Source organism: Epinephelus fuscoguttatus, linkage group LG11, assembly GCF_011397635.1.
Source record: "Epinephelus fuscoguttatus linkage group LG11, E.fuscoguttatus.final_Chr_v1".
NCBI classification, from domain to species: Eukaryota; Metazoa; Chordata; class Actinopteri; order Perciformes; family Serranidae; genus Epinephelus; species Epinephelus fuscoguttatus.
The window spans coordinates 19752190-19765435 of record NC_064762.1 but is presented as its reverse complement, the minus strand read 5'-3'; positions in this window follow the sequence as shown (position 1 = coordinate 19765435).

Sequence of the window (13246 nt, the reverse complement as noted above, 5' to 3'; positions counted from 1 at the left end):
GACAAAGGCACAAAGAGAGTTGGGGGGTGAGACAGACAAGAGAGAGACAGACAAAGAGAGATGATCCACTACCTATGCAGACTACAGCAGGAAAATCCGTCTGGCCTCCCCTCCCCGTGCAGAGCAGAGCAGAGCAGAGCGGAGCGCGCCAGGCTATTACAGTAATGAGAGCAACCGCCAGGGTGACGTCATGCATCTATAGCATTACTGCATTCACTGATGTATAGGACAAAGAGGATGAGGGAGAAAAGCAGGGAAGGAGAGAGGGAGGCAGGGATAAAAAGAGGGGGCTGAGGAGAGAGAGAGAAAGAGAGGAGAGGACAGGAGGAAGTGCAGTAAACATGAATGAGAAATACAAGGGGTTAAAGACAAAGAAAAACAGCGATGGGAAATTAATTTACCTAGACCCCTCCCTCATGTGACTCGCCTGGCTTTGTTACATCTGCAGGTGGAAAAATCAGCTTATTAGATAACAGCACCTACCGCCCCCTCCCTCCCCCCACCTCCCCCTCTCTCTCCCTCATCACACAACCACATTCAATCCCCCTCCACAGTCCAATTCACAAAAACAATAAAACACTTATTGCACACATATGCATGTTGGTGGCTCCTCCACCCGACATGATTAGGATAATGAACGCGGTGACAAAAGGAGACCACCAATTATCTGCTTCTTCAATCCTAATTGGCTGGAGATCACTATCGCTCCCTAATCTGATGCACAATGCCTCCAAACCGGAGCGCGCAGTCAGAATGAAATCTTGTACTTGTGCTGAAATTATGTGACAATCAAGCTTATCCTGTATTCATCTATATGGAAAGTAATTGAGGCATGCTTGAGCACATTCCCACAGTTCCATGCATTGACAACTGGGAGCTGCCCAGCGCAACCAGCCTTCTTTTATTGGCCGCTGAGCAACTCCGAGCAGCTGGTGGTTAAGTGCCTTGTTCAAGGGCACCTTGATGGTACACTGCAAAAAATCTGCCCTCTAAAAAAAGCTAAATCTGGGGGAAATGTAGAGAAAAGCAAACAAAAGAAACATGCTGATGAAGTAAGCAAAATGACAGAAATAAATATCATGTCACAAGAAACACTGTCTGACCCTGAAACTAAAAAGACACATGATATGAGCAATAAAATAATCAAGATAAAAGGTTTTTAACTTGATAGTGAGGAGGAGGAGACTGCACCGCAAATTACAAACAAACAAAATGTATCAAAGGAGACCTATTACGCTCATTTTCAGGTCATACTTGTTTTTTGGGTTTCTACTAGAACTTGTTTACATGTTTTAATGGTCAGAAAGCACTTTATTTTCCTCATACTGTCTGTGCTGGAGCACCTGTGTGAGAAATCTCCATTTAGCGCCTGTCTCCTTAAGCCCCCCTTAATATCTCTGCGTCTGTGCACCGTCATTGAAGCCAGGTAAATGTTTGAAATGAAGAATAGCGGCACTTTTTAATGTGGCAACCCAACGTTCCAAAACTAGGGAGAAATTTACAACATCAGTACCTAGGGATATAAACGGTTAACCACTAATCAGTTATTCACAGACAATATATTTGACCAGTTACTCATGTCCGTCTATAGGTTAATTCTGCTACTCTTTTAGTTTATTACAATGTGCACCAGACAGGTCTGGTGGGAGCTAGCGGTGCCACTTATCTGGCGTTTACCACCACTAACTCATCCAAACCCAATAGAGTTGCTCTGAAAAAATTGTGCCAATTTCTCCCCCAGGTCTCCCCAGTGATTAAGAGGCTCAATTTTCATGCCGAAAACCCCGTTTAGCATCATTCACTACTGTTCACTCTGTCAGGCCTATTAGCAGTGTCAGCATGGGTAGTGTAAGGGGATTTGCAGGTCAATGAAATGAAGCTGTTTACTCACCGTGGCTACTTGAGGGGTAGTCTGAGTGGGCGGAAGTTCACTGCAGAGATCAGCCTCTCATTGGGCGGAACGAACCACCCGCCCTACCACCTCTGGTTGTGTAGCAGTTTTCAACTGTTTTCAACACGTCCTTTACTAACTTTTGCTGTGTTTGATCTTGCGGGGATGTAGCCATTTTTCTGCCATGGTTCACATCCTTTAGGTGATATTTTTGTGGGCATGTTACACCAAAACCTGTTTCCCCCCGGCAATATTTTTGCAAGCGCACCATTGCTGTGGCACCGCCAAGAACGATTGTGACTGGTTGAAAGAAATACAAGCAGCCGGGGTGTTTTTTTCTCCAATCTTAAAGGGAGAGTCGGCCCAGCCAGACCTTTCTTTTCTTGAGAAAGGTCTGGTGAGCGAGACTACCTGAGGGGGGACCAGAAAGGGGCCACCATGTACCACAGCAACGCCTTGCAGTTACCAGGACAGCATTATCAGTAATTGCCAAAGGAGCGACCTGGGCGGTGCGCAAAGTGGCCAAGGCTAACGTTAGCTGACCAGTAGAGACTGGAGGGTGGGCAGCGGGCGCTATGTTTCCGCATGGTAACGCAGCCTGCCAGCTGTCTGTCAGCAAAGCCAACAGAAAATAAAACAAACAGCAAAAATTTCACCACCTCTAAATGGCTAGCCCTTTGAAATTTGGTGCTAAATCTCAAAATGTCAATGGAGTGCCCGGCTAAAAGGAAAGGCCTTTAGCATTTCATGCATCCCTATTAGCAACCAAGATTGTATGTGCCCCTGACATTAGCATGTAGCTACATGCACGTTAGCAGTGTGTAGCTTTATTTTAAGACTTCAAAACAAACTCTACATCTTTATTTTGCACATACAGACATGTCCCCCATTAAGAGTTATGATCAAGGTCCGTGTTGGCGGCTGAAACACAAGCAATTCGGCTGAAGTATATCACTGATGTTTCCAGAGCACAAAGACAGAGAGGCCCTTTATTTTCGGCAGGCATGGCAGGGGGCGACCTGAGGAGCTATGAAACAGGGGGCCTCTTGAGTGCGACCACCCCAAAGACAGCTCGCTGCCAAGGCTGACACTGTGAGAGCTGCACAGGAATTTACCGTGACAGCGGAAACAGCCTCTCCTCAGGTGGACGTTCATAAAGACAGAGGGCACACACACACACACACACACACGTACACACACACACACATCCAGACCTTGGCAGTGAACCCTGCCACAGCTCACCTCACTGTAACCTTGGCGGTGGGATTCTAGGAAAATGTAAGCCTTTCCTCACCTTTTGATCCTCAAAATGTTCTCAGCCTCCCCCTTACAGGGCAGCCCTGTCAACACAGTGTCAGATTAACACTCGTATTATCACATTTCTCAGAGTGCAAACATGTACACTAAGTATTAGATCTGAAGTCTACCTCCCTGCAACTTTCAGCGTCTAAACAAGGCATTTCTAAGTTGAGTTGAATGTTTATGTATGAGCGCAACTAGATGGTTCCGAGAAGCTCCGTTTCCCGGGGGCATAATTAGTGGGGGATAAACACTTCCTGTTACAAGAACAAGTATTTCAAAAGTAGTGGTATTGGGGCCTTAGTATGGACCGAGACGGGGCTGTTTACATCACGGTACTGTCGCTTTGTTGAGAGTCCAAAAAAACGTCACGTGGCAAAAATGAAACCAAGGGAGCCATTATAACATCCAGTTGCTGTCGTCAAAGTACAGACGGGGGTAGAAGCCAGGGCAGGCCTGTGCTTGATCAGCAGGGCCCCCTTCAGCAGGCGTCCAACCAGAGCCAACCTGGTTGTGCATTAGTAACCAACTCGATCTACTGTACCCGAGGGCAGAGCCATTCCGTTCCGATCCAGATCAATCAGCGAGGTACGCCCGTGAAGAAAGTCTGAACTCTGGTGACCTGGCAGCGCAGGATAAAACAACATGCATCCTGGCTCCTACTTCCAGGTATTTCCGGAGTGCACCTTGGGCCTATTTTACAGTGAACCAGCATATCGGCTTTCAAACTCAAAGTAAGTGAATTTGTGTGCATAAGTGCACATGTATGTTGCCCACGTATGTGCTATGTGCACATATGCACGTGTGTCGCTAACATGTGTTTCTGATGAGTCAATATAGATCTGCATTTCAAATAAAGATAATGGGAAGCAGAGCAAGAGTGAATGAAAGGGAGAGGGGGCTGGAGTATGGTATCCATAGGTGGGGAGGAGGCGGGGTTGGGGGACATTCCTGGGGCCTGATGTCGGAGGTAAATTAAAAATATCCCCGGCTGCTTGGAGGGGGTCCAGGTCGGCTGACACACACCGCTCAGTCAGGGAGCTCGCTGCTGATCCAGTAAGCGCACACTCATGGCCAATTATGCTTCCTGTGATGTGTGTTCAACCCCCCTAACACCCCCGCCACCGTGCCTCCCTGCCTTTAGCCCTCTAGCAACGCCAGCCAGAGAGAGAAAGCTGTCAAAGAGCCGGGATCAAACCTCCAATCAAACGCTGGCTGTCACACACCCAGGTGATGATTAATGGCTTATATTCTCTGACCCAGAGAAGAAAGGAGAACAGAGAGTCAGCTACAGATGGGAGTTTTCAACTCATTACAAAAGCACAGTAACATGTGTTGAGAAGACCAGGCATCCTCTGTGTGTTCGTGCAGCCCAGCAACTGGCACTGGCAGGCAATTACAGTGTTGAGAGATGAAAGCTTCACGGCATTAAGAACGCGAGGTTGTCAGGGTTTTCTTTGCTTCCGGGCAAATTAACAAATTAGATACAAGGAGTTTGCTATTCACCTGTGTCTCACTCAGACGACCAGAGGTTCTCCCCTTCCCTTTCTCACACACACACTCGCTGTAAGGGTCTCGCCACTGGCGTCCAGCCGTGTTCTGCGGTGGAAACCAAACACTGGCCTGTTTTGACTGGATGTGATCCTTGTTTCCGGGCGGAACGCTGCCAGAGGCGGATTGATAGCTCTCACCCAGAGGACGACGTTTACAGGAAAATCCTCCTGGCTGGAATTCTCCTTCTTTTTTTATATTGGACTCAGAACACAGAGTCACAGTCATGGCTGCGCTGGGCCAAAGTGTTCCCCAAGTGATAATGAAGGGAATGTTGCTGCGCGTATCGCTACACACACACACACTTACACACACATGATTGTATTCCTGTACCTCTGGGAGCTGTCAATGACATGATGCAGTCTCTAGCCCCTAACCTTAACAATCACAACGACATGCCTAACCCTAACCCTTCGTCTAACCTCGACCTGAACCTGATCTCAAAGAGTAGTTCTGGTTTATTACAACTTGAGTCTAGTTCTAATAGTTTTGGCCATTGCATCTATTGATTGATTTTGATACCATAGTGTTTACCAAAGTACTGCAACAGCTTGAGCTCAGCAACATCGTCCTCGTACAAACACTCGTATGGTACCTTATGAATAGTACCCCTTACAGTTAGGTTAGGTTTAGAAAAAGACTTATGAGTCATGGTGTATTAGGATCAGGGCTGTGATTATTTTTATTAAAATCAGCAACAATTACCCTTAAAGGAATGAAAACAAAAGTGGTTTTTTTGTCAAACAAATGCTTTATTGTGACCAAAACTTGAAACCATTTGTTTTTAATGGACGTATGTGCAAAATATTTCCCTTTGGAAAATAAATAAAATAAAGGTGATATCATTAATCTGCCCGCATTATTATAATTATATTATAATGCCATATCTGATAAGAAACCTGTCAATATTCATACCACAGTGTATAGTGCAACTGGTTTACCATTGAGATACAGCCCTAAATAATATTAATATTACAATATTTCAGGGCATTTTTGCAGTAACGATACTCTTGACTTCAAAAATTTTGTAAAATCTAAACAAAAATTATCTCTCACTTCTTTACAACAACAAGAGTAGCTAGATTCGGTATACAATATTAATAGTTCAACAAGATAAAATCTACCACAAATTACACATTTAAACAGCTCCCAAATACAAAAAATGATTTCCTTCTCTTTTAGCAAACTCCTAAATGACTGAATTTGATTTTTTTTACACTGTAACCTGTGACAGGCTGTTATGATACAGTTACACAGTAACTGTGTAACTGTGTACAGTTACTACTACACATTCACATTTAAGCCGCAAGCATCACATAGCTTAACATTACTAAAGACGAATGACAACACCAAGATGAGAGAGGAGATGGAGAGATGCTGTGCTGCTTCCAGAGGAGCCGCTGAATGTGTTCCCTCCGAGCAGTAACTTGCTTAAACAGTCTGAGAAGTTCGGAGCTGTTCATAAAACAATAAGAACGTCCAGGCCTAACGACGCCACAGTTTATTCCACAGTATTGAGGCTGCTCCTCTTTTTGAGTCTGTAATAATGATGTTGAATAATGATGTTCTCCCTGTCTCAGCGTGGGTTTTCTCCAGGTACTCCAGCTTCCTCCCACAATCCAAAGACATGCAGGTTAATTAGTGACTCTAAATTGACCGTAGGTGTAAATGTGAGTGTGAATGGTTGTCTGTCTCTATGTGTCAGCCCTGTGATAGTCTGGTGACCTGTCCAGGGTGTACCCTGCCTCTCGCCCAATGTCAGCTGGGATAGGCTCCAGCCCCCCTTCGACAGGATAAGCGGTTACAGAAAATAAATTAATGAATGAATTAAAAATTATACCTGTATTATTGTGAATGAAATGATTTGGCAAACCATACTTAATTTAAAACAACTCAAGGTTGACTTTTACTTTCACATAAGACACAAACTTGGCCTCCTGAGTCAAAGTCCTGTGTTTGTTTGACCCAACCACCACCCCCAACTACCTCCCTACATGAACTCTGTCACTCCTTTGCTCCTGTCATATAAGAGACAACAGCCTGCAGTGAATACGTCACATGATCACAGCCTCCTGACTCACCATTATGTGGGTTATTTACGAATTACAGTGCGTTACGTTGCATGGGTATAAGTACAAACAGTGAATGAGAACAGCCTGCGTCACTACAACAAAGACCAACGGGTCAAGACACATGAGTGGTCAGATGATCATGCAGGTTGTAAACAAGGCAGCAGTTTGGCCATATAGCTGAAACCACATGACTTGTGTCGCCTTTGTTTTCTCTTACAAATGACCTAACCTGGGGGTTTGCTAAAACCTGCACTGTCATCTGGGCACTCCTCTTTCTTGCTCCGTATGACTACATCTTAAACACACATGCACACTCACAAAGATGCACAGTACATACACACAAACCAGATTTACAGTTTGTGTTGCAGCCTGCCTCCTCAGTGAACTTCTTGTGTACTCGCCATCATCTACACACACAAACACACACACTAGTTGAATCCATATGAATAAAAAACCCTCCCTGCCACATTCCTCCTCAGCAGCAGGCAGACAGACCAGTTGCATCCGCAGTGGATCGATAGAAGAGAAAGACGAACACCGAGAATAAAGTGGCGGAGGAAAAAATAGAGAAAGGCAAGAAGAAGAGAGGAAGGAAGGAGGGAGGAGGTCGGGGCAGGATGTGGAGAGGAGAAAATGACAGAATAAGGTTATATCTGTGTAGAGGCAAAATCTGTATATACATGTAAGCATGTATATGTATATATGCTATGATATATCAATAACTATCGATTTAATTCTACTTGTTAATACTGTGTGTTTAATTTTACTTGCTTGTGTTGGTGTTGTATCACTTGTAGTGTAATCACTTGCTTTGGCAACATAGGACGAGATATACTGTACATACACCAAGAAAAGGGAGGGGCATGAAATCGAAGAAAAGCGAATGAGTGAAGGAGAGAAGAGAGGAGATAGGAAGAGACAGAGAAAGTAGAGAGGGAGGAAGAGGGAGAGACGGGGGGTGGTGACAGTGATAGAGACCGAGCGGACTCCTGGGACAGCAGCAGAGGCGAGTCCATCGATCCAGGACAGTGAGCTGGCTCACATTTCACCTCCTCAGCAGTAACACCGGCGCTCTGCCATGGAACTGAGCCCTATATCCCGTCTGGACAGGGTCACCTCCACTCTATATGTGTCTGTCTTTGTGTGTGTGTGTGTGTGTGTGTGTGTGTGTGTGTGTGTGTGTGTGTAAGACAGACACAGGAAAACAGATCTGAAGGAGATATCTGTGATATTCAGTTTGAAATTTTTAGAATCATACTTTTCCTTCTAAAAAAAAATGCCGACTTGCTTTCATTGTGCGACAAATTATCAAATTCTTCAAGGATTTTGACAGAAATTGATAAAACACACAACACTAGATAAACACACTGGATAAAATGATATTTGATAAGAGATCATTCATAACAAAGTCAAGTAACACCCAGTCACATTGGTTTTTATTGCTCTGCTCTACCACCACATGGCATCCAAACACTTTGTCCAGTTTGGATCGCCCCCTAAGTCACATGCCGCTCTCATCAGAGGGAACTGATAGCCTGAATGACTCGCATCCACCCGTAAGTGGTGGGCCGCGAGGGGGGGACTGGGCTCGTCTCTCAAAGCCATCCACTGTCATCCAAGAGGGGGGCCGAGCCATGTGACAGACGACCGAGCATGTGGCATCTCGCTGACCCCTGACCCGGAAACCTTTCCCCCTATCTGCCCCTGCTGTGGCTAACGGATGGCCCAGAACCTCAGCGTCCACAGGCCACTGGGGCTCTTTTGTGTGAGCGGTCAGTCACATCAGGAAAGGTCACGCAGGGGTCAGATCAGAAACAGGTGAACTCTGACCCTCCGGTGCAGGGCTGCAGGTTGCGGTATTTGGGCAGGGTGAGTAGGAGCACTGATAAGATTGAGACTCGAGGACAGATGACATAAGATTGATACAACAATTAGTGAGGAGAGTATATGTGTATGAAAACAGACCACACAGACAAGATAAAACACAGTGTACATTTCCTCTGGCCACATGCTAGCAAACACTTGCCAAACATTTCTGACCTGTCGAGCAGAAACAGGTCAACATGGGCATCGTGTTAAAGTTCTTTTTTCTTGCTTCATGTTACATTCAAGTCCAGATTCAGCTGCATTTTAGCCCGACTTCAATCCAGCAACTCCCAGGTCCTTTTTCTAGAGAAAAACACAAACAGTTTGCGGAACCATGATACTATTAAAAGTTATCGAATTTATGAGATTTCAAGCAAGTTACAAATAAATTCTGCCTTAAATCCACCACTGAAGTCGAGAAAATGTACAAATGCCCTGCCAGATCTTTTCATATCTTTCCAGGAGGAGTCCCAGGGCCAGCTATGGACTTTTTTCTGGACCTGGCCCAAAACCTTTTCAGCACCAGTTGGGTTTATAACCCCACCTGACAAACATGACCACCCAGCAGGCCGCTGACATTTACAGTGAGCCGTTTCAGCCCATTAGCCGGCATCAGATCCTCACGCTGCGGCACCTCGTGAGCGACATGACCAGCGGGTCCAGGATTTAACTGAACCCCAACACCACCATCACCACCTCCTTTTTTGGCTTCTGCTGGAACAATAAAAGCTTGGTACTGTAACAGGAAGAGGAAATACGGATCCCCACGGATTCTTTCCTGCTGTTATTCCTGCTACTATTTCACATAAATTCACACCCGAAATCGAGGCTGATGAAATGATTAAGGGAAACCGTAGCTAACAGGTCACATCCTCTACATGACAGTGTGTGTTACAGAAAGAGGGAGTGAGAGAAAGAAACACGTTCCACCAGGAAGAGACACGTTTAGAGGTTATCTCATGTACAGCGTTTCAGGATGAGTCACTGACTGATTTATAATGAGGAAAAAAAGATCCTTGAAGAAGTTCAAAGACATAATGAAAATATATTTTAACATTCATGACTTTTCGTAGTTTTTTTTTTTTTTTTTAACACTCCACAGTCTGAACTTCTGAACTTACTCTGATCCAAGGTCAGAGTCAAAAACCACAAAGGACCCGTCACACAGGATCCCTGTACTCACAGTCCCCTTGTCCCAGGTCGGCTTTCAGTAGCTCGCGGGACACATCTACAGCATTGCTAAACCAACATCTCCCTGGTCTCAGGTCGGAAATTAAACACAAGGGAAAAGAGGGGCTACGGTACGATTTCGGCGCTTTTCACTGGGAGTTTATTTTTGTTCAGAGCTGTACGACTCACATGCAATCAAAACATCCCTGGACATTGCACATGCACACTTTCGCACACAAACATATACACCAGTGATTAGCAAGGAAATGCCTCTGACCCTCATTCGCTACGTCGTGCTAACGTCTTATACAACCCTGGATATTGTGTTTATTTATCCCCCCCCCCCCAGCAGCAGACAAAAGAGCTTTCACTGTGATGATCTGTACATCAGTTCCCTTCCTATAGCCCCACAACATTGAAGACATGAAGGCTATACAGACATTTCTGTTAATGGATATTTTCCCCCTCAATTTTAAAATATCTCTGTCCACACTAGAACGCAAAAACAACTTTAAATGCTTGCCGGCGTTAGCCATCTGCTGCGGTCTACCTCGTCACAAAGGTGGCAAAGTATACAAGCTAACATTACCTTTTTTAGAACGCCTACTAGAGATCTCATCACCACAGATTCCCTTTCAGTTTAGGATGAAGGAGCTCACTCAAAGATATGAGTGATGCTCTGGATATGTGAAAGTGTCCCACCATCTGCTGGTTCGAATGGGTCTTATCTGAAGCTGTCCTTTCTGGTAGACTTTAAACTGCAGACGCTGAGATGGAGCAAAAACACTGGGTGCAACAGATGTCTTTGTTCATCTGGGAAGTCGGAAGCAAAACTAAGTTTAAGTGTAAAGTAGACATTAGACCAAGCAGTGCTAACAGAACGTTAGCAAACCAGTAGTCTGCTATTGTTGGTTTCTATTGAATGGGCATGCCTATTATCATTTCCCCAAAATCCTAACCTGGAGCCATATTCATAAAGCTTCCTAGTACTAAGAGTTGCTCCGAGTGATGAATTCTCGACTTGTGATGTTTTCCTACTATTTCCCCTTTAAGTTAAGACTAAGTCCTTGTAAAGATAAAAGTTATTTACAGCCCTACTGTTACAAGTAGGGAGGAGGACTTTTAGGAGGCTTAAGAGTTCCTAAAGCAGAGGAAAAAATGGCGGAAAGACAAAAGGATCATCCAAACGCTGGATGACAGTGAGTAACTGAAATGCTACAGATGAATTCGTGCAGGGAGAATATTTGTGGTCGATTTCATTAGGGGTACGCACACATTTCCCACCAATACTAAGTTGTTTGAAAAACTGGAGTGATGACTTTGGTCTGTCCCAACCTTCCATCAGCGGAGTAATCACACTAACAATGACAACACTTTCACAGTCAGCAGTTCATTTCATTTCCACTGGGTGTCCACACCTTGCAGGTTCACAAAAGGGTGTGTCTGTGACAACCAATCACATCTGTTAAAAGCATGGATCATACCTAGCAACGGGGTCAACCACACCTCATCACTAAGGTAAAAGTTTCTGTCCCTTCTTTGCTCAGAGTTGCTCCGAGACTCCTACTCAGAGTTTTTAGGCTAAGTTAGGAGCTCTCTGAGTGTTCGAAATCTACACCTTAGAAGGCATTCTAAAAAAAAATTTGGTTTTCGTGACATAAACTCCGCTTGTGTGAAAAAGAGGCCAAAATGTGGAAGACTACATCAGTGTATGGAAGTATCAGTATCTGTGTCGACAGGGCCTTACAGTAAGTGGCATGTGTTTTAAAGAACATGTCTTTGCACATTTTTTCACTGACAAGAGCCCACAAGAGGTCAACACTCTCTCCGTCTCTCTCTCTCTCTCTCTGACCATCTGGCTGGTCAAATGGATAGTGGTCTCAAAAGGTCAAGGCAGCGATGGTCCGTCATGACCCTGTCAATATCACTGCTGCACTTATCTGTAATGGAAGACACTTTGTGCTGCCGACAGTCAGGTGGGGGGTCGTGGACCGGCTGCTATGAGCAAATGTGTGTGTATGCATTTACATTTGCATGTGTGACTGTGTTCCAATGATTGAAGCGTGATACGCCAGGATCACAGCCAGGACTGCGCCCTTGGAATACTGACCGGTCAAGGATGCGTCTGCCAACTGTGCGCTGGCGCGAGTGTTGTGAGCAACACAATGAAAGACTAAGTAAGTGTGTCGCCTGGCTCTGGGAACTATTACACCCCAAGTCCTTGACACACTGACTAAGTAACACAATGTATGCAGGAGTGGCGGAGCCTATAAAAAGCCTTGTTGGAATGAAAGCGGGGCCGTCCTCCCTGTAGCACGCTGCGATAGCGTAGCCCGTCCTGCGCCGGAGCCAGATAATAATGAAACGCTGGTGTCAGACAGGAGACAGAGGGGAAAGAATCAGGCCTGTGGAACAGAGAGCTAATAATAGATGCTGAAACTGTGTTATTCCCACCACTGGCTGAGGAACCATCATCACACGTCTACACACTCACACAGGGGCTCAGACAGACAGACACACACACACACACACACACACACACACACACACACACACACTGGCTTGGCACACAGTTTGAACAGTAACCTGATCAAGCCACCGCAGAAACCAAAGCAATCAAGAATCAAAGCAAATCCAGCATGTGTACAGTATGTGCATGAGCGTGCATGTGCCGCACAAATGTGAGCGTGTGCGGATGTGTGTGTGTGTGCGGAGAGTCGGGCGAGCGGGCCAGAGATAAATGGAAGCAGAGTTTGGTGGAAACCACTTTTCCCTCCATAAAGAGAGGAGCGCATGCCTCTGATGTGCCCTACCAGAGAGGAAGGAGAGGAAAGAGGGCCTTTCATTCAGCATGAGGAGATCTGTCTCTTCTCCTTTAGCCCCTCATCGCTACCCCACCCCACCCCCCCAGCCCCCTGGTCTTCACTCCTAGAGAGCATCTGAAGCCCATTCTCTCCCTCTCCCTCCCCTCTCCATCACCCGCAAATATAACAACGTCTCTCTTCGCGACAAGACGAAAGGCTTCTCGCTCCTAATTGTACCCAGACGTCACGGAGACGGAAGAGGTGAGCAGCTCGGGAGAGGAGAAGAGGAGAAGAGAAAGGAGTAATGCGAGGAGGAGGAGTCAAAGGGAAGAGAGAAGAAAGGGAGAAATGAAAGATGTGTTTGTTCAGTACCACAGGCTGACACATCTCTCTTATCTCTTGCCCAGCCAAACCATATGCCCCTGGGCCACAGGGAGGGGGGAGGGAGGGGAGAGAGATGAGGTGTAAGTGTGTGAGGGTTGAGGGGGGAGGGCGGGGGTTGATAATATGTCCTCACAGGATGTAGAATATCATAAAAGAGGCACATGCGTACAGTCGGTGGAAGTTATTTAAGGTCAGCCAGGGATATAAAG